This window comes from Acomys minous (genome assembly GCF_964271855.1).
Source record: "Acomys minous genome assembly, chromosome: 11".
Classification (NCBI taxonomy): Eukaryota; Metazoa; Chordata; class Mammalia; order Rodentia; family Muridae; genus Acomys; species Acomys minous.
This window is the reverse complement of record NC_140492.1, coordinates 56,198,292-56,221,889: the sequence shown is the minus strand read 5'-3', so window position 1 is coordinate 56,221,889 and position 23,598 is coordinate 56,198,292. Positions and strand designations below refer to the sequence as shown.

The 23,598-nt window shown below is 46.9% G+C and overlaps 1 long non-coding RNA gene across 1 annotated transcript; it reads right to left on the bottom strand.

Moving 5' to 3' along the window:
- Window positions 1-13,250: 13,250 nt before the first annotated feature.
- Window positions 13,251-17,544, bottom strand: LOC311608599. Its single transcript, XR_014783039.1, has 3 exons — window positions 17,278-17,544; window positions 15,167-15,355; window positions 13,251-14,066 (listed from the first exon to the last, which is right to left on the bottom strand). It is a non-coding gene; the product is annotated as an uncharacterized lncRNA (long non-coding RNA).
- Between the last annotated feature and the right edge of the window lie 6,054 nt (window positions 17,545-23,598).

Here is a 23,598-nt window from a genome sequence, read left to right as displayed (position 1 = left end):
AGCCAGTCTTGGGCTCCTCTTGCAGAAGACCTGGGGCTCCATTCCCAGCACCCAGGTCAGGCAGTTCACAGCCTGCTTTGCTCCCGTTCTATGGGACCAGATGCCCTCTTCTGGCTTCCACAGGAACCTTCACTCATGAACACAGAGAGAGAGAGAGAGAGAGAGAGAGAGAGAGAGAGAGAGAGAGAGAGAGGGAGAGAGAGAAAGAGAGGGGGGGGGAGGGAGAGAGAGAGGGAGAGAGAGAGAGAGAGAGAGAGAGAGAGAGAGAGAGAGAGAGAGAGAGAGAGAATAATTAAATATAAGTTTTTGGTTGTTTTTTTGTTTTGTTTTGTTTTGTTTTTTTTGGTTTTTTGAGACAGGGTTTCTCTGTGTAGCCTTGGCTGTCCTGGACTCGCTCTGTAGACCAGGCTGGCCTCGAACTCACAGCGATCCGCCTGCCTCTGCCTCCTAAGTGCTGGGATTAAAGGCGTGTGCCACCATGCCCGGCTTAAAGATACGTTTTTAAAACTGAAACACTTCTTTCATGAAGTACCAGCAGAAAGTAGAAAGGTGGTTGTCAATAGGGGAGAGAGAACTGCGACCTACTTAGTAAGATGTTAGTAAGTAAGTAACAACTTAGTAACTAAGTAACGAGTAAGTTGTGCAGGATGAATCTAGAGATTGGTCTCACAGCAATGCAAATGTGCTCAGCACTACTGGGTGTACACCCCAAAGTGATTAAGGTGAAGCCGGGTGGTGGCACATGCCTTTTATCCCAGCACTCGGGGAGGCAGAGGTCTCTATGAAACCAAGGCTAGCCTGGTCTACAGGTGAGTTCTGGGCCAGTCAGGACTACACAGAGAAACCCTGCTTTGTGACACTGCCTGGTCTGGGATTCTGAAAGTCCTGTCATGAATATTTGTCTCCCGCCCACCAGAGTGTTTCTAGCCCCCCCCCCCACAGGCTTGGGGCCAATAGAGCAAAGACCGCAGAGCAACAAGGCCTTGACCATCTCTGCTCTAAGAGACTCACTTGGAGTTCTTTCCTGCACTGTGACCTAGGCCTTCACCACCACCAAATAGAGATCCTGAGGTGAAGGAGAAGGTGAAGGGGAGGAGTCTGATGACGGCATCTGACCTGGACACCTGACAGGCCATGCTGGATGAACTTTGCCTCAAAGTTCAACCCAGAAAGTAGAACCCGCCAAGGCTGGACTTTTAAAAGGAACTGTGGACAGCAGCTTCTCAGCCAGATACTTACAGTAAGAAACAAAAGAGAAAGAACAAATCAATCAATTAAAGAAGAATCCAATGCTGGAGGCGCATCAAGGATAGGATTAAGCAGCCTTGAAGATGTTATCAGATCTATGCTCAGCCACCATGATGTTAACTAGCAACAAGTTCCCCGAACAAACACACTTCTTTCGTTTGTCCCAACAGAGAAGGCTACTCTTGCTGTGCAGTATGGAGATGCAGGGCTGGGCGTTGCTCATCACAGGGTCCTGGAAGGCCTGAAAGACTTTGCTTCAGCCTCTATCCAGCAGCAAAGTCGAGCAGAGAGAACCCTGACATGTTTTGTGCCTGGCCTAAGGCAAGTGAGAAGTTTTGGCAAACGTCTTGCTGGAGTCAACAGCAACACATACTCCCAGAGGTGTAGGAGGGTGTGTTACCAAGTTCATGCCTCAGTTTCCCAAACTTGACTCACTTCAGAAGCTCCCTCCGAACGGTGTCTACTTCCTCAAGTGTCACCTGACCTAGCTGCTCAGGTTCTGGGGGACTCCCTTGGAGACCTTCTTACTCTCTGCAGCTTTTAGAGTTAGACTTGAATCGTCTGTCCCGTGCCTGAGCACCATCTGCATAAAAACCAGCACAAGAGCGCTGTAGGATCGTTCCTTCTATTTACATCCTAGGCTCCTTCGCGTTCTGCTAGAAAGGCGAGGCCGCTCTGTAGACCCTGGGATTGGGGGGCTTGAGGACTGAGAACTCTACCCCAGCCCCATCCATCTTGTCCTCAGCCACCGCTCCTAGGCCACCTCATCCATTTTCTACAAGAACTACATCTTTGTGTCCATCCCGAACCACTGGCTGTACCACACTGCTAGATGAACCTTCTGACTCTGGAGCTGTGTCCTGCCCTTCGGAAGAACCTGGGAGAAAAAGAGCCCCATCCTCCCCTGGAAGTTTGCCCAACTTTATCCTGAGAGGACCCTTTATCTCGGCTATACTGAGGGTTATGCGGCAGCTGAAGACTGTCTGCTTCTCTCCTGACCTTGGATGTTGTGAGCACTGTGTGACTGGAAACTGATTCGCGTCTCTGTTGGCAGTAAATATGAAAAGGTTTCTTCTGGGTACCGGAATGCTAAGATACAGGACATGTGACTTCGTGCATTGTTCAGTGTCGGGGGAGGGGTGATGCAAGGGGTTTAGATCAGAAGGGAGAAAGCAGAAATAGAAGCTTGTGGAATCAGAAATACAATTGGGGGTGGGGGGGGCTGGAGAGATGGCTCAGTAGTTAAGAGCGCTTGCTGCTCTTACTGAGCACAACCATCTGTAACTCCAATGTTAGTGGTTTTGAACTTTGGGGCGCACACACATGCACACATGCATATGTTCATAAACAGACATACAATGGACATATGCATAATTTAAAAATACATGCATACATTTATATACATAATGTAATTTTTAAAAAGAAATATGACTCTGGAGAGCTGAAGAGATGGCTCAGCAGTTAAGAGCACTTACTCCTCTTGCTGAAAACCAGAGTCTGGTCCCTAGCAACCACACTGGGCAGTTCACAACAATGTATAACTCCAGCTTCAGGAAGTCAGACACCCTCTTCTGTACCCATGCTCACATGCACATACCCTTACATAGACATATACACACATATGCAACTTGAGGAGGGAAGGGTGGCTTGACTTATATATTTCTGAGTCACAGTCCATTGAAAGAAACTAAGGCAGGAACGCAAACAAGGCAGGAACTTGGAGGCAGTAGCTGATGCACAGGCCATGTGGGGTGCTGCTTTCCAGCTCGTTCCTCACAGCATGCTCACTTTCTCTTACAGTGCCCAGGTCTATCAGCCCAGAGTGGTACCATACATAATGGCATGAGCCCTCTGACACCAATAACTAATTAAGAAAATGTCCTTCAAACCTACCTATCTTATGGACTTATCTCTTCAGTTGAGGCTTCCTCCTCTCAGATGACTCCACCTTGTGTCAAGCTGGCATAAAACTAGGCAGCACACTGACTGAAAGTGCAACGTGACCAGCTCCCTCACATGCCTGTCCCTACAGCTTCCCCACCATGACGGACCAGGTCCCTTCAAACCGTAAGCCAGACAAACCCTTTATCCCCTCAGTTGTTTATAGGCAGGAGCCCAGTCACAGTAACACTAAGAGGGTCTCATTCTCCCTGCATGGTTGTTGTGACTTAGTGGTCAGAGCCTGAGAACCCGTAAGTCCTCTGTGAACCTTACTTGGTTTCAGTTTAAAGATCAGGAAAGTTCTATGAGTATAGAAAGGAAATGGCACTAGGTGCTGGTCGGTGAGACTGAAGCCCAAGAACTTGTAGCAGCGGAGGCATTTTCATCATCCCTTTCCATTCTTCGCTCCCGTCATGTGTGCTACATTTGCTCTGTGTGGCTGTTTAACGGGTCAATGAGCTCAAAGTTGTCAACCGTAAGTAAGCAACTCAGACCTGCTGTCCAATAGGAAGAGTTTGTCTGAGAACAGCAGGAGGTTGCAATCCAGGCTACGAGGGATCATCAGTATGTCTTCAAAGAGGACTGAGGTGAAAGCAGAGGTGAAACAGCAGAAATAGATAGGCTCCAAGCCACGTGCTTGTGTGGCCCAGTTCTTTGGGGCTCCCAACCTTCCGTCTGGCTATCCATACACATAGGCCTCCAGCAGACGGACAGTGCTCTCCTGCCCTGTGTCAGAGCTTCTTAAACTTTATACACCTTCGACCCTGTTTTCACTCAAGAAATTTGTATGAAGCCCCAAGAATATAAATTTGTGAAATAGGTTCACAAAGCAAACACTTACCAATAAAAAGCAGTAAAACGAGAAATTTATTTCAGAGCAGTTATTTGGTATACATATAATCTTACCATTTATTTAAGACTAATGCAACAGTTCATACTAAAGAGATAGACCTAATTATTTATTTTGACGTAAACAAATCTTGGCTGAAAATTTGTTACTGCGGGTTATAAAGAGTCTCAACATTTTTCAAGGTTGATCAATATTTTTTTTTTATTTTTATCATCAATGCTGGGAAAGTAGCTTTGCATAAATACATAATACAAAACGATTGAAGTGTCTTTGGGGCCATTTCAGAAATCGTTGGAAATTCTGTCCTAATCCCAAGTCAAATGCGTTTAGTGATTTTTATGACATTTAAGACAATAATTCAAACAGCAATGTTAAAACTCAACCATTTTAACACAATAAGATTCAAAGAGGTAGCCAGGCATGGTGGTGCACCCCTTTAATCCCAGCACTTGGGAAGCAGAAGCAGGCGGATCACTGTGAGTTCGAGGCCAGCCTGGTCTACAAAGTGAGTCCAGGACGACCAAGGCTACACAGAGAAACCTTGTCTTGAAAAACAAAAACAAAAACAAACAAACAAAAAAAATCAAAGAGGTATCAAGCTGGCACTTACATGCTTAGGGTTGACAGTGGAAAAATACTAGAAGTCTTGGCTTTCCATAATTAAAGTAATATGTTTCTATAAGAGCAGAAAACTTTGTGCGTACAGTAAAAAACAACAAACAAAAACCCAAACCACTGCTGCTTAGCACTCTGCAGGCGCCAATCTCAGCCAAGGTGTTTCAGGTAGTGTTGACTCACAGTGCGTGAGCGTGACATGAGGATGCAAACAACAGGAAATGCTACTGTAGCGTGCTCAGAGCCGAGGGTACAATGCTTCTCCTTCCCCCGTGGGATGCTGGGATTGAACTCAGCTCTTCACACCTGGTGGCAGGTGCCTTCACCAGATTAGTACCCTCCCCAGCCACCCCAGTGTGTGTGTGTGTGTGTGTGTGTGTGTGTGTGTGTGTGTGTGTGTGTGTGTGTGTTAGTTTTTCAAGATAGGGTTTCTCAGTGTAGCCCTGACTGTCCTGGATTCACTCTGTAGACCAGGCTGGCCTCGAACTCGTAGATATCCTCCTGCCTCTGCCTCTGCCTCCCTGAACGCTGGAATCACAGGTGTGCACCACTGCACCAGGCTGATTTGTTTTTTCTACAAGTAGCAATAAAGTAGTTCTGATGAGGGGGTAAAAGTGAAACTTTGAGAATAGACAAATAAATAAATAAGGCCGGTTTAAAAAAAAAAAGTTAAAACAGTAAATTTTGTCCTAGATGTACTTATGGCAACTGGTGGGGGAAATGAAAGGAAACCCTGTGTCCTTAGAAAGACACTTGTATCCAGATGGCCCTGAGAAGTTCTATGATTTCCCATCCTCCTCCTGCAGATGAGCTAGGAATGTTACATGGGGCTGTGTTGAGGAGTATGTGTAGCGCCCAGGTGACACTACTCTGTAACAGTTCTTTTGCACTGTGTATTACATTTGTGTAAGGCGTCCGGTTTCTCACCATTCTAATCCCTGAACTCCAACGTACACACAGACAGAGACAGACAGAGAGACAGAGAGACTCTTGAGACAAAGACTGAATCTAGTTGACTCCAACTATCTTTGTGTCCCCTCCCCCCGCCATCCAGGGCCCAGCACATCCTAGGAGCTCATTAACTGTTTGAAATAAAGTGTAACGGGAGTGTTTGACACTGCAGGAGGGAACCTTTCTCAGTGTTGTAGACAAACAGCCCAGCAAACCGATAAAAGTAACCTGCCAACCAAAAGAGGATCCCCAACAGATCCTTCCAAAACCCAGGGTGCATAAAGATGTCTCGGGGCGTCCCTGTCAGAGCCTTGCTTCTACAGCAGCCCGGAGGACTGCGTGCTTGAGTATTGAATAATTAGTAATTCACTATCGGACATTGATTGGACATTCATCATGGACCATTTGCGGGGCATCCCTCTGACATTCCATTAAGGAGACATCACAGTACAAGGCCCAGTTCTTAAGCAGGCGAATGCAGCTGAGAACTGTCCTCTCTGTCCTTGATCTCCGGCTCTCCTGGCTTTGCCTTCCCCTCCACCCACTCAGCCTGCCTCCTGCTAGGACGGTGGTTCTCAACCTTCCTACTGCTGCGACCCTTTAATACAGCTCCTCATGTTGTGGTGACCCCCCAACCATAAAAAGTATTTTTGCTACTACGTCATAACTATAATTTTGCTACTGTTATGGACCGTGATGTGAATATTTCATATGCAGGATAGCTGATATGCCACTCCTGTGAAAGGGTCAGTCAACTGCCAAAGGGGTCTCGACCCACAAGTTGAGAACCGCTGTGCTAGGAGACCGATGATTAAACTGGTATTCCCTTTCAGGGCCATGCTTTAGCTTTTAGTTAGAAAATGATCTTCCTGTGTGGCTAGACTTCCCTCAAACTCTACTCAGTCGTCACCCTTGAAGTGGGGCTGTGGGGCTATTAGAAGTCTAGAGCCCAGGTGATACCCAGCATCTGTAGAACTGGGTGCATCTGCCTTCCTCCTCACTGATCCGTCTTGAGAGCCATTTCCACAATGCATGGGTATTCCTTCCCTTTTTCTTCCCTCTCTGATGGCTTTACCCACAAGGCCTCTGGCTCTATCCAGCTCATTAAAAAAAATTACTTGTCTTGCTAAAACTAAATCTAGAGTTGACCTTAGAAGACACCGTTTTCCTTCTTAATAATAACATTCACATTACTAAAGACTTTAGTGTATTTAAACCCATGTGTCAGAAGCTAAGATATCAATGTCTCCTCCACCTTTGGGTCACTTTTCTGTTATAGTTACATTTAAATGACTCAAAATCTCACCCTAGCTATAAAGTGAAATCCAGCACCCTGCCCCCACCAAAGACCTCAGGAGAGTCTTGGCATCCTCAGAGATGGTCCTCTGTGGGCTTTCAGAGATGGGATGCAGGCCGATGGCCGTTGAATAGTTAGTATCTTGTACAGATGCACATGAGTCTCCCTAGCACTTTGTGTTTCTCTATCTTGTGCTGACACAAGCCCTTCAACCCACCGAGTCCACACTAACTCCTAAACTCAGTAGAATTGAACTGTTATAGACCACCCCCCCCCAACTGGGAATGTAGAATAACACAAGAGCCCTCTGGTGTGGAGACTGCTCTTGACGTGTGTGTGTGTGTGTGTGTGTGTGTGTGTGTGTGTGTGTGTGTGTGTGTGTGTGTTTAAGAGATCAGCAGCTATGTGTGTGTGCCTGAGTGATCACACACACAAGCACACATGTGTGCATGATCACATCTATGTGTGTTTGAGTTGTGTGAGTTTTGGTGTGAGTAAAGATATTGCCTTATATTTGAGACATCTTAAAAGTCGTGCCACTGAGGTGTGGACACAGTGACACAAACTCATCTAATCAGCCTCTTGGGTTGGTAGCTTTGTCCTATGAGGAAGTGTCACACCTGCCATAGAGGATGTCTACAAGCAAGTTACCACATCTGGGCAGCAGAGCTTTCAGTGTCTTGCTTACCCTGGCATTTCTTTTGTGTGACCTTGGCAGGAGAGCTAGCCATGTAACTTCCTGTCTCATTTTTTAAAATAGACTAGTTCTCCAACTTTCCTGTGATGCTTTCATTTCTAGACCGTGCACACAAATACACATCATCAGCACCAACGGGTGAGACTTAGCTCACCTTCTGCATCAAAGTGAACTAGACTTAGTGTGTGACTCATTCTCAAGTGTATGACACATTGGTGTGTGACTTGGGAGACTAGATGCTAGCAGGCATTAAGTTGCCCTTTCTTCTCCCGTTTTCCCTATCCTTTCGGGACTGGTCGCTCTGGAGAAACCCAACTGTTATTTTACAAGAATACTCCACATGTTATAGGAAGACTCATCTACAGGAGAACGAACCCCTTGCTCACCCACAAGGGAATAATGAGGTGTCCTGCTAACGTCCAAGTACATGTGCCATCATGGAAATGCTCCTCCAGGCCCACACTTCAGAAGGTCAAACTCATCCAACACCTGAGGGACAGCCTATTAAGAGCCTTCAAACCAGAACTACATAGCTAGCCTGAGGAAACTGGGGTTACAAATGTCTTCTAACTACCCTCTCAATGTTGGGCTATTTTGTTATGAAACGCAAATAGTTTGTTTACTTCTGGATTCTACGAGCCGCTGGGAGCTTTCAGTGAATTCCTTCTCTGTTGAAGCTTGCTGGGGTTAGAGTTGTCTTCTGTTGTTCACAGCCAGAACCCTCCCCTTCTCATTACCTTCCCTCCCTCCCTTCCTCCCTCGACTCTCTCTCTCTCTCTCTCTCTCTCTCTCTCTCTCTCTCTCTCTCTCTCTCTCTCCTGATGAGGCTGCTGCTGGCCTCAAGTCCCACCCACAGCCCCCATCTCTCACCCCTGAATCAGGTAGGGCATGCCAGGCATTCCTCGACTTCTGGTGGAGGCTTCACCGTTTCATCAAGTAGACAGTCTGGATCTCTCCTCGGCTGTAAAGTGTCCTCACCACTCTCTTGTAGCCTGTCCCGGCATTACGTCACTTCACCCGCCTCTCCAGAGACCTTGCCATCTGTACTCTTCCCTCATCATTGACTCACTGTTCCCTTGGGAGTTTCTCATAATCTCAGTGAGCTAAATCACCTTGTCTCAGTCCCCTGAGGCCTGTCCTTTCTTGCTCTGTCTGCCCTTCTGAGCACTGTTCCCCACCGTTGCCTTCGGGAAGGTCTTCCTCCCGCATTTCCTCAATAATGCACCATGTTGCGGTTCTGTTCTCTTGGAATCGTCTGCTCTGTCTCTACTTCTCCGGTAATTCACTCTCTCACTTCCCAAATTAAGCTGCCTGCCTTTCACTGTTATGCTTTTCCAGAGCTGCCTTGGCCTCTGAGGCTCCAGCTCTCACTCACGAGGCTTTCTGTCTTTCCTGTCTCGAACACAGAGCCACATTCCTTTCTGCTCAGCGGCTCTAATTAGCTCTGTAACTGCAGCATCGGTTCTTCATTTCTCTCCTGACTTTTCTCCATCTATTAATGGCCTCATTCCTCTGGAAGCAGGCTCAGATTCCCATTCTATCTCCGTCACCCTTACTCTCCTCAGCAGCCCTGCCAACGCCTTGTCCTCAGTCCCTTGAGCCCTGTCACATCTAGCCCTGACCTCTGTGGGTGCCTCTTTATTGTGGTATCCCTCTTTCTGTGCTCCCTCAACTAATCTCTCCCCCACACACACCACATACAGGCTTCTGAGAAGTATTCTTAAGCAATAGTCTCCATCCTAATTACTGCCTCCCTTAAGAACCTCCCATTATATTCAACAGTTATTGAGGTCCTACTGTGCATGGTGTTATTTAGGATTCTTTGCATGCAAGCTATTGAAACCAACTTGTGCCAATTTAAACTGAAAAGGAGGAGTGGATTACACACATGTAGGGATGGCTCCTGGGTTTCAAGGACAGGAAAGCAACCAAGCCTTAGGACCCAGAGCTTTTAGACTCCACAGTGAGTTGAGCTATTGTTCTCTATCTCTGTCTCTCTCTCTCTGACTCTCTCTCTGTCTCTCTCTGTTTCTATCTCTGTATCTCTGTCTCTGTCTCTGTCTCTCTCTCTTTCTCCTACTTCTTCCACTGCAGACCTAGTTCTTTGTGGTACCCAGCTTCTTGCAGAGAGATCACCCCTTACAGAGGCTGAGAAGTCACCACTCAGGAGAGAATCTCCAAAGGGACTAGAGTCCTTCAGGCCTGGATCCTACTGTACATATGTGTTCTAGTCTGGAATCTTCTATCTGTAAATGATGGGAAGCCAAGGAAAGTAAGTGAGTTGTGAGGGGCTTTTGTTTGTTTGTTTATTTGTTTTGTTTTGTTTTTTGGGACAGGGTCTCTCTGTGTAGCCTTGGCTGTCCTGGGCTCACTCTGTAGACCAGGCTGGCCTCGAACTCACAGCGATTCACCCGCCTCTGCCTCCCGAGTGCTGGGATTAAAAGTGTGCGCCACTACGCCAGGTGAGTTGTGAGTGTTTACAAACAAGCTTTGGGAAGGGTGTGGTTGGGATAGGCTCATCTGACTAGAAAGTGCCAGGGACGGGGCATCATTCATCTCTCCATCGCTCATCTCTGACTATACTTTCTCTAAACAGAACTGTCCCTCCTACATGTCCAAGGCTGCCTGATAAATGTGGCTGGCCAAGATTGCCTCTTCTCTCTCAAATTCATATTCTGAATTTGTTTCTTTTTTCTTTTTTAATGTATTTGGGAGTGAGAGGTCAGAAGACAAATTCCTTCCACTATGTTGGCCATAGGGATGGAACTCGGGCCAATGGGGCTGGGCACCCTTCCTTGGCCTCCAAATTCATATTTTAAAAAATCCTCGCCGGGCGTGGTGGCGCACGCCTTTAATCCCAGCACTCAGGAGGCAGAGGCAGGTGAGTTCGAGGCCAGCCTGATCTACAAAATGAGTCCAGGACAGCCAAGGCTACACAGAGAAACCCTGTCTCAAAAAAACAAAACAAAAACAAAAACTAAAAACAAACAAACAAACAAACAAACAAAAAATCCTGGAGAGCAACTCTAATCGATGTTGCTTGGGACCTGTCTTCAGACCTCAGACAGGAAGGAGAAATGTTAGGTGGTGACTGTACAGACTCCAGCTCTAGACAGAGCACCTGGGTCTGACTCTGGGCTTGTTTGCTGTTACTATTGGCACCAAGCCTCAGTTTCCATGGCTGTTAACATAGGGACAAACAGGGCCCACCTTGAGGATTATTAGAAAGGTTAAATTTAAAGAGTTCAGTGTAGTGCCCACACAAAGAAAGGCTCCATAAGCATGCCAACGACAGAGACAACGGCGGTGGTGATGACAGCCATGGAGAAGGGAGAAGAGAGGAAAACAACATTTACTAGTATTCTTGTTTTTAACTGTATGTGTCTGGGCATTTTGCCTGCCTGTGTGTCTAGACACCACTTGTGTGCCTGGTGCCCGAGGAGGTCAGAAGAGGCCATCAAATTCCCCGGAACTGGAGTGACAGACTGTTGTGAGCCATGGTGTGACTTCTGAGGACTGAACCCAGGTCCTCGGGGAAAGCAGCCATTACTCTTAAATCCCTGAGCAATCTCTCTAGCCCTCAGGAGCTGTACTCTTTGAGACACATGCTTAATATGCTTCTAGGAAGATTTATTCATTTCTTAGGCGTTCTATAGCAAAATGGCACTGACTGGTAGATTAGGATCTAAATTGATTAGGTCAGAGTTTTTTAAGTCAGCCATCTGAAGTCAAGGTATCAGCAAGGCTGGTTCCTTCTAAGGTCTGGCTCTCTCCTAGCTTCCGGCAGCCTTGGCTCGTAAATGTGTCTCCGTTGCAATCTCACATCATCTTGTCTTGGTCTCTGTCCGTTTTGGCATCCATCTGTCCCCTTTTCATAAGGACATCAGGCATATTGGATGAGAGCTCACTCTAATGGCCTCATCTTAATGGGCCACTGGCAAAAACCAAATAAGGCTACAGCCATAGATGCTAAGGGTTGTGGTATCATGACGGTTTGGGTGAGGAGCACAACTTTATCCAGAATGGATGCATGCGATAGCGTTGGCCAAGCCGGTAGCAAATGTCCCCTGTTCCTAGTCCCCAGGACTAAACAGACTGGTCAGCCTAACTCAGTTCAGTTGCTCATCCCTAATTCTTTCAGCAGTGGCTGAGGACCACAAAAGTAATAGCAGATGGCAAGGAGCAGGTGTCAGAAAGTGCTGGGACATTGTCTCACCTGCTAGGCAGACATTTTCCGCACTGTCGGCTCTAGCATACAGAGTGCCGACAGCTCCCTGATGGGTAGGTTCTCTGAGATGAACGGGAAGGCCCTCATCATATACTGAGACGGAAATACCCCACCCCCACCCCCCATGCAATTACCTTTAGAACATGTGTCCCCAGGGAAGCCAGCCAAGGGACCATGGGACCAGGAGAGAGAGTGGGGAAGTTCCATAGAGGTCTATAAAAGAGCCTTTCTGAGCAGGTGACAGTTGAGTTCAGCTTAGAGAGAAAAGGAGTATTTATTCGGATGTGTTAAGAAGATGGAGGAGTGAGGGGCAGGAGAAGGTGACTTCAGAATGGTGAGGAAGTAGTCAGTTCCATGGCTCTGTGGTCAGATGAGAATGAGAAGCAACAGGAGAGCCGCTGGCCGGCAGGCACCGTGTTGGGAACTGGGTAGGTACCACTTCTGCTGTCTTTACATACACGAGGCTCAGCACATAACCTTTGATAGATACGGAGGGGTTTTCTTTCCACCTGGAGGCAAGGTATCACAGGACACACACAGAGGTAAGGAAGAGGCGTGCTGCCTCCCCTCACTTTGTGCTCGGGATTTATCTGGGAGAGACAGCGGCGAGGGTGTTCTTGGAAGCCGAGTACACAAGTGACCTTTAAAAAACGCCCATGTGGGTGGGAGTGTGTTCTGGGGCCTCTGAGGGGGTAAAAAGCTCAGCTCTCTACCGGGGAGAATTCAGGAGCGGGATCAGCAGAGATGGATGATTAACCCTTTACTGCCCACTGTCCAGAGTCCGTTACTAGGAGTGGGCCAGGAATGGATTTCAGCTTCCTAAATGCTGAGCACTCTGCCTTTGTAGCAACCAGCTATTGCATTTCTTCCTCCTGCCCCCCACCATTTCCAGCAGTTTTGGCCTAAGAATTCCTCTCCCCTCCAACCAGGCCAAGCGCTGGGAGGCAGGGAAAGGCCCTGCTTGCTGCCCGGTGGCCCTTCCATGAGCCCCTAGAAACGTGAGAGAACTGTCAATTCTCCCCGCACCGCCCCCCCCCTCTCCTGTGGGCGCACGTTCTCCTGAGCACTTTCTATGCTTCCCAGGCTCCAGGTGGGTAGCATAGCAAGTGGAAACCAGTGTTTTCTGGGACATCAGAATCCTGCTTCAAAGCACGGGATCACTAAGAGGAGGGTGGTGGCCGGGGCTGCAGAGCAGACGCCCTGGACTCTGGTCCACTTTCATCAGCCTGGATCCTGCCGTCATGCCTTGTGCTTCGGTGCTTCAGCCTCCCTGTTTGTAAAGCAGTGATAACACTGGCCTAACTCACCTTCTGAGGGACAGCGCTGGCGGCTTTAGATCTGCAGTGTGCTGTGTGGAGGGGAGTATACAAGGAGATGTATCTATTCATTTATTTTGTTTTGAGACAGGGTCTCGCCATGTAACCCAGGCTGTCCTAGAATTTACAGGCATCTGCTTGCCTGTGTCTCTGCAGTGCTGGGATTAAATACGTACGTCTGTCATCATCCCCACCGTGAGGCAAAGCTACATATAGATACTCCCCTATCTGCTTTTAGATCCCGAGCAGCTAATCATAAACTGAAATGTTGAGATGGGGGCTGCAGAAAGGACGCGGTGAGCAGGAACACTCCCTGTGCAAACCTGAAGACATGAGCTTGAGTCCTTAGCCCCCTCTTATAAAAGCCAAGCATGACTGTGAGTGCCTGTTACTTCGGCACTGAGGGTAGAGACAGACAGAGGCAGTGGAGCCTGGGAGTTCGTTGGCCAACTAGCCTAGTCAAACCAGCAGGCTGCTTCTCGTTTAGTTTGCGGCCCTCGCTGAAGCTTCCCATGCAGTGAGAGGCCCTAGCTTATGGGAGGGAGAGACCAAGTGGCAGAGGAAGCCAAGCGATGTCTTCCTCTGTCCGCTGCCTGAGTATGTGCAGGCATTTGCATCTGCACACTCATGTATGACACACACCCACATGCCTATACTACAAATACATACATGTGTGCGCATGCACGCGCGCACACACAGAGGTAATGTTTCCTTGTTTATCCACACTGTGGGTAGGTAGTTCCTTTCAAGACCATGAGGCCTAGCGGGATCGGCCACTGCCTATCCTGACAAGAGAGTACACACTACATCTTGCTCCAAAGTTTCATGTCTTCTGAATGCATGCTGCCTTCAAGCTGTGGTAAAGTTGAAAAGTTCCAAGTGCTTCAAAACTCCCAAGTCGAATCATTACGCGGCAAAGCCACCTGTACCATAAAGAGGAAGGACAGTTAAAAGGTCAGCCTGAGCTATGCAGTGCAACACTGTTGCAAAAACAAACAAGCAGAGGCTTAGTGGGTAAAAGCAATTATTATTCTTGCAGAGAACCTGGATTCAGTTCCCAGAACCAACACGGAGGCTGATCTACTATCCAACCATGAGCAATCCTAGTTTCCTTTTTATTTTTATTTTTTGTAATTTTTATTATTCAATTAATTTATTCAAATTACAACTAAATTGTTACCCCATCGCTTGCATCCTCCCATTCCTCCCTCCCTCCTGCTTTCACCCTATTCCCCTCCCCTAGGCCTAAGACGGAGGGGGATCCCCTCCCCCACTATATGGTCATAGGCTATCAAATCTCATCTTGGTAGCCTGCTTATTCTTTCTTTGAGTGCCATCAGACCTCCCCACCAAGCAGAGGCAATCCTAGTTTCAAGAGATCTTATGTCCTCTTCTGGCCTTCACAGGCACTAGGCACGCATGTGATGTACAGGCCACATGCTGGCAAAAACACTTATACACATAAAATTTAAAAATTAAGCAAACAAATAAAACAATATGCTGGCGGCACACAAGCCACAGAGAAAGACCCGAGGGAAGTGTTTCCGGTCCCCTTTCTTCTCAGAAGCAGGCCTGCAAAGGTATGCTTCCAAAGTGGTCACAGCTATGTGTCCCTACAGGATTTTCAGGTACTTTTTGTGTACTGAGACGTGACTATGTACTAGGGTTCTTTTCACCCAAACATGACTTTTGTGTACCTGGTCTTCACTCGGCATTTTGAAGAACTTTTTTTCTTAGCACAAATAAACTCTTTTATGTGGCTATGTGATACCCTAGAACAGCAATTTCCAACCTGTGGGTTGTGGCCCTTCTGGTAAACCTCCGTCTCCAAAAATATTTACATTACAATTCATAACAGTAACAAAATTACAGTTAAGAAGTAGCAATGAAACTAATTTTGTGGTTGGGGTCTCCAGGACATGAGGAACTGTGTTAAATGCCCACAGCATTAGAAGGGTGAGACCCAATGTGCTGTGATGGGCGTAACAAACCCTCCCGGTTGGATATTTGAGCTTGCCATTACCCTAAACCCCAGGTAGGCAGTGCAGAGTCTCCGTTAAGCACGTCCTCATTTGATCGGTTGAGTAATCCTTGGACCTCCAGACTCTGGGACCGTGGGAGCCGGATGTAGCAGGCATTTCTGGCCTCAGGATGGGCGGAGCAGGGAGACTTGTTGGCACCCACCGGTTGAGGTCTCCTGGAGCACAGGAAGCTAAGAAGGAAACAAATCAAGGGAAGTCATTGAGGGACTTTGTGTCTTGAAATCGGCCTTGCTGACTGCCTCTCGACCCATGCAGGAGTGTTCAACCTGTGCCCCACAGAATCACCTGGGGAATGACTCCAATCTCAGAGCCAGACCACACTCCAGGCCCATCTAATTAAACCAGCATCTCTTGGGGCAGCCTTGGGTCTCGGCAGTCTGACAGAATTGCAGTTATTCTCTTGTACAGCCACAAGAAGCCACAGCACAGAAGCTTGGAAGTAATAACAGCACGAGCAGCCTGCAGCCCTTTATTTTCTTCTTTTGTTCAACCCTATGAGAGAGAGCTCTGATGTCCCCATGGCCTACAAGCCAGAATGCATTTAACTATCCAGTGTAGAAGACGAGTACACAGAGCGGCTCTTATTTAATTCCTGGCTAAGTTTTTATTTGGTCACCTTTTTTGACTCTTATTCCTTAGTTGCTTATGTAAATTGGTAAGAAGCTTTTAGCAGGCAATTTGGAAATCTGTTTCGAGAGCCATAAAATGGCTCAGAATTATTGGCTTAGATAGTCCATTTTTGGAAGCTATCCTAAAGAAATAACGTTAAGTGTGGAGAAAACACTATGTAAAATGTTCATTGTTCCATTATTTACATTAATTGAAAATTGGAGAAACCTAATGTCTAATGATAACAGGGGTGGCTAAGCTGTGATACATCTATTTGGAAGAATATTAAGTAGCCATCAATACTACAGCCATGAAGATGAAGTAATAACATGGGAAATGCCTGTACTATAAACTTAAATGAAAACCTGTGTGGATACACTATAAACCCAAGTACATTCAGAGAAAAACTAAATGTAAAGGAAAAAAAATTAAGGAAAAGAGCTCAATGTGCCAGGCAGTGGTGGCAAACACATTTAATCCCAGCAGAGGCAGAGGTAGCTCAAGGCCAGCCTGATCTATAGATTGAGCCCCAGGACAGCCAGAGCTACATAGTGAGAAAAAAACCAAAACCAAACCAAAACCAAGCCAAACAAACAAACAAACAAACAAACAAAAAACAAAAAAAAGAGCTAAATATTCACAGAGATTATTCTAAGATTTTTTTTCTTTGTCCTTTTTATAATATGATACAACTATTTAGATGGAAACAGTGAAAAAAAACTGCCCTGTGTATCTCCTGGTACGTCTGTCTCAGACTGCGGCACCTCAGTTCTGTTGATTCCCATATACAGTCCTGAGGCCATCATAGGCTCCCAGTGTTCTGAGCTGCCCACAAAAGGCCTGGTAATGAATCCAGAGTTAGACCTGGCCTCAGCCTCTACCCGGCCTCCACAGAAAGACACCCAACAAACTCATTCCTCCTCACCTCGCCTTTCTAATCTTCCTTTGATGACACTCGGGACTGAACCCAAGGCCTTGTGTATGTTGCAGATGTGCTCTACCACGGAGACACGTCTCTGGCCCCTGTCCTTTTGCGGGGAGAGGAGGAGGAAGGGTTCTTGAAACACGGTCTTATATGTAGCCTGGGCTGGCCTGGAACTCCCTATGTTAACCAGACTGACCTCAAATTCACAGCCGTCCTCTGACTGAGCCTGCTGACGTGCTGGGATTACAGGTAGGTCGCCATGACAGGTTTACCCCTCCTTTCTGAGCCCTGCTTTCCTTCTTTGAGACATAGGGGACTCATCCAAGTGGAAATTCCAGAACCTTCCAGTACTAACATAAGAGGCCACCATAACGATGAGGATGGTAATGAACGCCCAGTGTGTTGACTGAGACACGGAGGCAGCACCTCCCTACTGCGCATGTGTGTGAGCAGGCCGCTCTACTCCTTGCTCCTCCATTCAGAGCTGTCGCACCTCATCCTGTAACACCCCCACCCCCCGGGAAACAGAACTGAATGAGTGTGAGGCGATTCACACACCTCCGTGCAACATTTGCTGGGTCCCTTGCACACAGTCCTCACGGCTTATAAAGTAAGTGCCTCTGAAATTCGCAGGAGGGCCACTCCACAGGCAAACAGGAAACCCGGCTCCACCCCCACCCGGACTTCTCATCTTGATAAAGTGATTTTCCTCAACAGGCAGAGGATGAGGAGTCATAAATCAGTGACAATCCAGCTCCTTGGGGTCTGAGCAGCCCTCTGCTGGGGAGAGGTGGCTCTTGTGTGGTGTGGATGCTGCTGCCCCGGGGCTAGAGAACCACAGGGGCGGGGAAGGCCTGGGTGGTGAGAAGCGGGGGTGGGGGGGGTGGGGGGGTGGGGGGGTGGGGATGGCTTTGGCGGGAAGGAAAATTGAAACCCCGGGGTTTAAAGAGAGCAATAAAGGTGCTGATGGGAGACTGAAGTCTACAGATCCACAGTACTGCCTCGGTCATCTGGCAGGAGGCAGAGAGCTGCTGGGATTAGTACATTTTCCACATGGCTGAAGTTTAACTGTTGGTGTGCGGGGACCTGACCTTTTAAACCTATTAAAATGCATTTTCATCTTCATAAGTGTCTATGCGGGATGTAATTCAGTCCTTCAGGGAAAGGAACCAAGAGATCTCTCATTATATATTTACTTGAGTGATTATTTGTGTGATGCTGGTATTCCCCACTGCACTGTGTGTTCAGTGAATCCTCTCCCCCCTCCCCCACCAACTTGCCCAAGAAGGCACATGATGAGTGAGGAGAGGCCCCTGGCTAGAACGCACAGGGTTTGTTCGATCAGACACAATTTGCTAAGCTACATAGAAACAGAGCTGCACCCGAAGGCTGCAATGCTGGGTGCGGGGCATCCTAAGACTGTGGATTGATTGATGATCCATGAGGTTGGAGCTTGGGAAGCCCATTTCACCTCTACTTTCGACTCCCCCGACACACACAGACTTTTTTTTTTTCCTGTCCTGGACTCACATTGTAGACCAGCTGGCCTTGAACTCCTAGCTCTTCTCTAGCCTCTGCCTCCCGAGTGCTGAGATTACAGGTGTGTGCCACCACGCCCAGCTGACTCTTCTCTTCTTATTGCCTCTCATGTAGAACAGAGCTGACTTCATCTTTCAGCCTGCTGGTCCTCAGTTTCTGGAAAGAGGCTGCCGTGTTTCTCTCGCTTGTTTCAGTCTCTGGACGTCCAAGGGCAGGACTCTAATTGGCGTAAGTTGGCACCTGGAAACCGTAGACGCCTTGTTACCTTTCACATACAACTGCCTTGAGAGGCAGATCGGCTTCTGCAGATAGAAAAGCAGGCCCTTGTATAGACGGGGAGAGGAGGCAGGGGCAGTGGGTGAGGTGCGCCTCGGTGTGGCTCAGGAGTCGGCCTCTGCAGCGGCAGCCATGTCTTGGCACTGCAGTAATGGCATCAGACAGGACAACCCATGGGACTGGGTGATCGGTGACCCCAGGAAATGCTTGTAAATTGCTCTCTTGGAAAAGCCCCAAAATCAGCTTGGATTTGGCTATGTGTTTTCTCTCCAGCAGAGCTGGGTGAAGGTCATGGCCTGCCTGCTCTTGGGGGCAGTGTTCTGCAGGTTGCCTTTCTGCAAAATTAATCAGCGAATCAAAGGTCAGAGCTGCCTTCTCCCTGGCAATTGCTCTTCCAAAGCAGCTTTTTCTTCTCCACTGTGGCAATGCGTCTTTTAACCCTTCCCCAGCCTTGGAACCCGCATCAGTTATTGCTGCCCTCTCTGCCCCTCGTGACTAGGCTAGGAGCCCCTGTGCCTACCAAAGCACCAGGTGTGTGTTCCTTTTGCTGTTGCCAAGATGATGCGCAGGTGTATATGCAGCCAATTTTATTGCATCAGAGACAGCCTCTCTTTTTCAGCAAGCGACATGTTTCTTCATACATGCTACCGAACACGATTTCCTCCAGTTCTATTTAATATTTGACTTTGAACGACCTCTCAGGCACAAGCAATATGCCAGCCCTTTCTGTAATATTGTCACAAGGCAAAAAAAAAAAAAAAAAAGAAAAGGGAAAAAAAGAAAAAACGCACCAAAAAAACCCAAACCCTCCATAGTGTCTACATGATAGAGCAGCCTGCTCATGACATTTGTTTTGTGATAATACTTCATATTCTGAATATTCCCCTGGTCCATAGGTCAGACCAGGGAAGTAACACGGAGCGGGCGAGGGAGGGAGGAGTGCAGGAAGATGAGGAGGATTCCGTGAGGCCACAGCCTCAGGGAGCAGTTTATAATTATCTAGTAATAAGCTGGCTCTGTGTGCCTAGCGAGGTCCGCTGCTCTCAAACAGTCATTTTGAAAGGTTCAAAGAATGTTAGAACCAGTTAGAAAAAGTATCTTTGAGCCTTCGTGACCAACCCTACAGATATTCTAGAACGCACTAGGAACTGTTGAAAGGAAAAGGCTTTCAAATAACAAAACAAAACAAAATATTAACAACCTCGAAATGGCTGAAGAAATTGATAGAATTATCACATTTATATCACAATTACAGACATTATAACAAGAAAGATAAACCTCACACAGTTTCAGGATTTTTTTTTGTTTTGGGTTTTTTGTTTTTTGTTTTTTGTTTTTGTTTTGTTTGTTTTTTCTTAACAGTACCATCAAAGAGCAAGGTCTGCCCTGTCTTGGTTTATTGCCATGGCTTCTGCCATTTTCAGTTCACTAACCTGGGTTTCTCATAGTCATCAAATAGCCACACTGTCTCCAGGTATCACATCCTCAACACAGGAGCTTCTAGAGACAGAAAAAATACCATAGTCTCAGTATCTTTAAAAAAAAAATCTCATTATGGTATGGTGCTTTGAATGAGAATGACCCCCATGGGTTCATATGCCTGAATGCTTGGTCTGAAGGTGGTGGAACTGTTTGGGAAGGATTAGAAGGTGTGGTCTTGTTGGAGTGGGTGTGTCCCTAGGGATGGGTTCTGAGGTTTCAAAAGCCCAAATCTCTCTCTCTCTCTCTCTCTCTCTCTCTCTCTCTCTCTCTCTCTCTCTCTCTCTCTCTCCCTCTCCCTCTCCCTCTCCCTCTCCCTCTCCCTCTCCCTCTCCCTCTCCCTCTCTCTCTCTCTCTCTCTCTCTCACACACACACACACACACACATCTTTAGATAGGAAAGAAGTAGGTTGTATTAGGGTAGATCTTAAGGATTATAGCTCACCCAGTTTCTGACTTAGCTGTCCAGGCTTCCTGAGCTTTGAAAATGTAGTAAGTTCTTCAGCAAGCAGCCTTCACAGAGTGGGGCAGGTCTCAGCTACAGGACAACCTTCCTGCTGTCCTGGGCTGCGTCCCTTTAAACAGTGAGCCAGAGCTGCCCTCTCTTCCTGAAGTTGTTTCTCTCTGATGTTTCACCGAAGCAACAAGGAAAGTAAGTGACACACATTGCTCCGAGTAATCCATGAAGCAAATGACTGCTAAAGTCCCACGGACATAACTTAGACAAGTGTCTTCCCCCAAACAAATTGTTGATTAGGTTTTTCAGGGCAGTCCACCCCTAAAATATATACTGATGTCTGAATAGTCCACACCTTCTCCTAGCAAGGAGCTAGTAGAGGAGAGCTACTGGTCAGAGAAGCAACAATGCCTGAAACAGGTGTCTGTCTGTCTGTCTTTCTGTCTGTCTGTGTCTGTCTGTACTTGGCACAGGGAGTTGAACTTAGGGCCCCACACATCCCAGCTAAGAATGATACCACAGAGCTATATTCCTAGCCCTCAGTACGGAGTTCTCAATTCCAATCTATTTATGCTATTTAAACCCCAGGACATTTGATTCACTGACTCCTACTGAGATAAACATCATTAAGCCACACATAATAAAAACCCAGTTTCAATACATAAAACTGTTCAAGAGAGACAGTATTCAACAAAGAGTTTCTTGAAAGAGCTAAAAAACTGGTCCATAGATTCAGGATGCGGTGACTTGCTTTCACTAATTCAGTCAAGTCACCCATGTCCTGCATCGAAACACCACAGCAGCCCGTCAAGAACTCAGGTACCATTAACCACATATGTTTGTTTAAACTCCACTCACTTCTCAGTTAGCACCAGGCCAGAGAGAATGGCCATATGATAATGTGAGGTAAAAATGTATGCCTCTTTACCTATTCGTCTGGCTATCTATCTGCCACCTTTTATAACTGTCCACACTCCATGGGAGCTGTAATGTGCTCTGTGACATTTCCATTAGAGGAACGCAGGACTCCCCTCCCACGGGATGACGTTTGTCACGTTGCCAGCTCTGTTCTGCCACATAAGTTTCACCCTCCCGTTTGACAGGCAGGATCTCTCTATTGAAAGGAGCAGATAACCAGCCGTGGCGAACGCATGAGGGAAGGGGCATGTCTTTGGAGGACACGGGGCAACCGTAGAATCAAGGTAGGTTCTGCAGTTCTGGGTACAAGGATTAATGGAGGCTGCTGGGAATAATTAATTTTGTATGTTGACACCCCTGCTGTCAGGGTTCATGCATCTGGTGAGAAAGTCTGATTGGCTGAGCTTAGATACAGGACTTTCTTAAAGCCACATGGGAGAGTAGATGGTGTGATGAACTGAAAATACAATGAGGGCAGAGATGTCCCTTGATGGAAACTGGGGTGCCACCATCAGAGTGAGGCAGATGTTAGGAAGGCCAATACTGCCCCACACACACACCCCCATACCACCCCACCACCAAGCAACAGCTGCTAGAACTGGAAGCCATACATAATCGACCCATTTAGCAAAGATTCTGAGAATGTAACAATGAGACAGCATTTTCCTCATGCCTTTCTAAACTTGTCTGATGGAGGTGGCATGGTGGTACCTACCTGTGATCCCAGCATTTAGGAGGCTGAGGCAGGAGAATTAGGAGAAGGGCTAAGCTTAGACTACATAGCCAGATCTGGTTTTATTTATTTTTTTATTTTTATTTTTTAAATTTTATTTTATTAATTTATTCATATTACATCTCAATGGTAATCCCATCCCTTGTATCCTCCCATTCCTCCCTCCCTCCCATTTTCCCCTTACTCCCCGCCCCCCCATGACTGTGACTAAGGGGGACTTCCTCCCCCTGTATATGCTCATAGGGTATCAAATCTCTTCTTGGTGCCAGATCTGGTTTTAAAAAACAAAAATCAGTAAGTAATAAACAAATGAATTAGAAAGCCTGTTGGTGGAAATCTACATCCTGTTTTAGGATGCAAAACTCTCCATAGCAAAACCTCCTGTATATCACCCTAAGGTGCAAACTCAATCCTAAATTCAGTCAGTAGAATTACAGCAGTTAATCCTATTAGCTCTTTGTTCTTCATTCAAAAATGACTGCCCCTCCATTCCCCAAGTGGGATGAGCTGCAGACAAGCTGTCTGCCTTGGCTCCCTGCTCCCTGCAAAGAAAGAACAGGAGGGAGGTGAGAACGGTTTTTACTTGACTGGTACTGTCATAAAATGGCCTTGAGTTGTCACAGCACAATGGATACTCAAAGCTGGCTCTCTTATGGATACTTTTTTGTGTACTTGGAAACCATTTTAGTTTTCACTAACGTGTAATGATTGTACATGTTTACGAGGCAAAGAGTGTATGCCATTCACACGCTATTTAATGCATAATGATCCAATCAGAATAATTGCCACAGCCTCCTCCTCAGACATTCCTCATTTCTCTCTGGGAACACTCAAGTCCTCTATTCCAGCTATTTTGTAGACCTCTGAATATTCCAATGGCACTGATATTAATTCACATGTAGTCTCAACCTGTCACGCAGTGGGCTCTCAGTATGTGTCCAGACACTGTAGCCTTGCTGTTTGGCTCTCAGCTCATTTCAACTCATGGCTCATTAGAATTTATTTCTTTAGTCTACTGAGGTGGTTCTATTCCTCAGTTTCCCTAGTGCTGGGATTACTGATCTTCACTGCCACATCCAGTTAACCCAGCTATTTGAAATAGACAAAACCTTGTTGGTTTAGCTGTCATACTGTGCTAAATAGATTAGAACATGCTCCATTTATTTTTCTGTAACCCAGTGCCCCAAAATCAACCAATTCCCCCCTTCCCCTTACGTTCCCCAGACTACCCACTTTCTACATCAATACTATTGCATATGTGTGAGATCACGTGATATCGATGTCTGTGGCTGGCTTACCTCCAGCTTCAACCACATTGCTGCAAGTGACAGACTTTTACTCTTCTTAGGGTCACATGTGTTCCACTGAGTATGTGCCTCATTTTTTTTTTAAATCCATCCATTAACTGATGGTCACTTTGGTTGCTTCCATATCTCGGTTATTGGGGTAACTCTGCAGTGAGTATGAAGTGAGGATG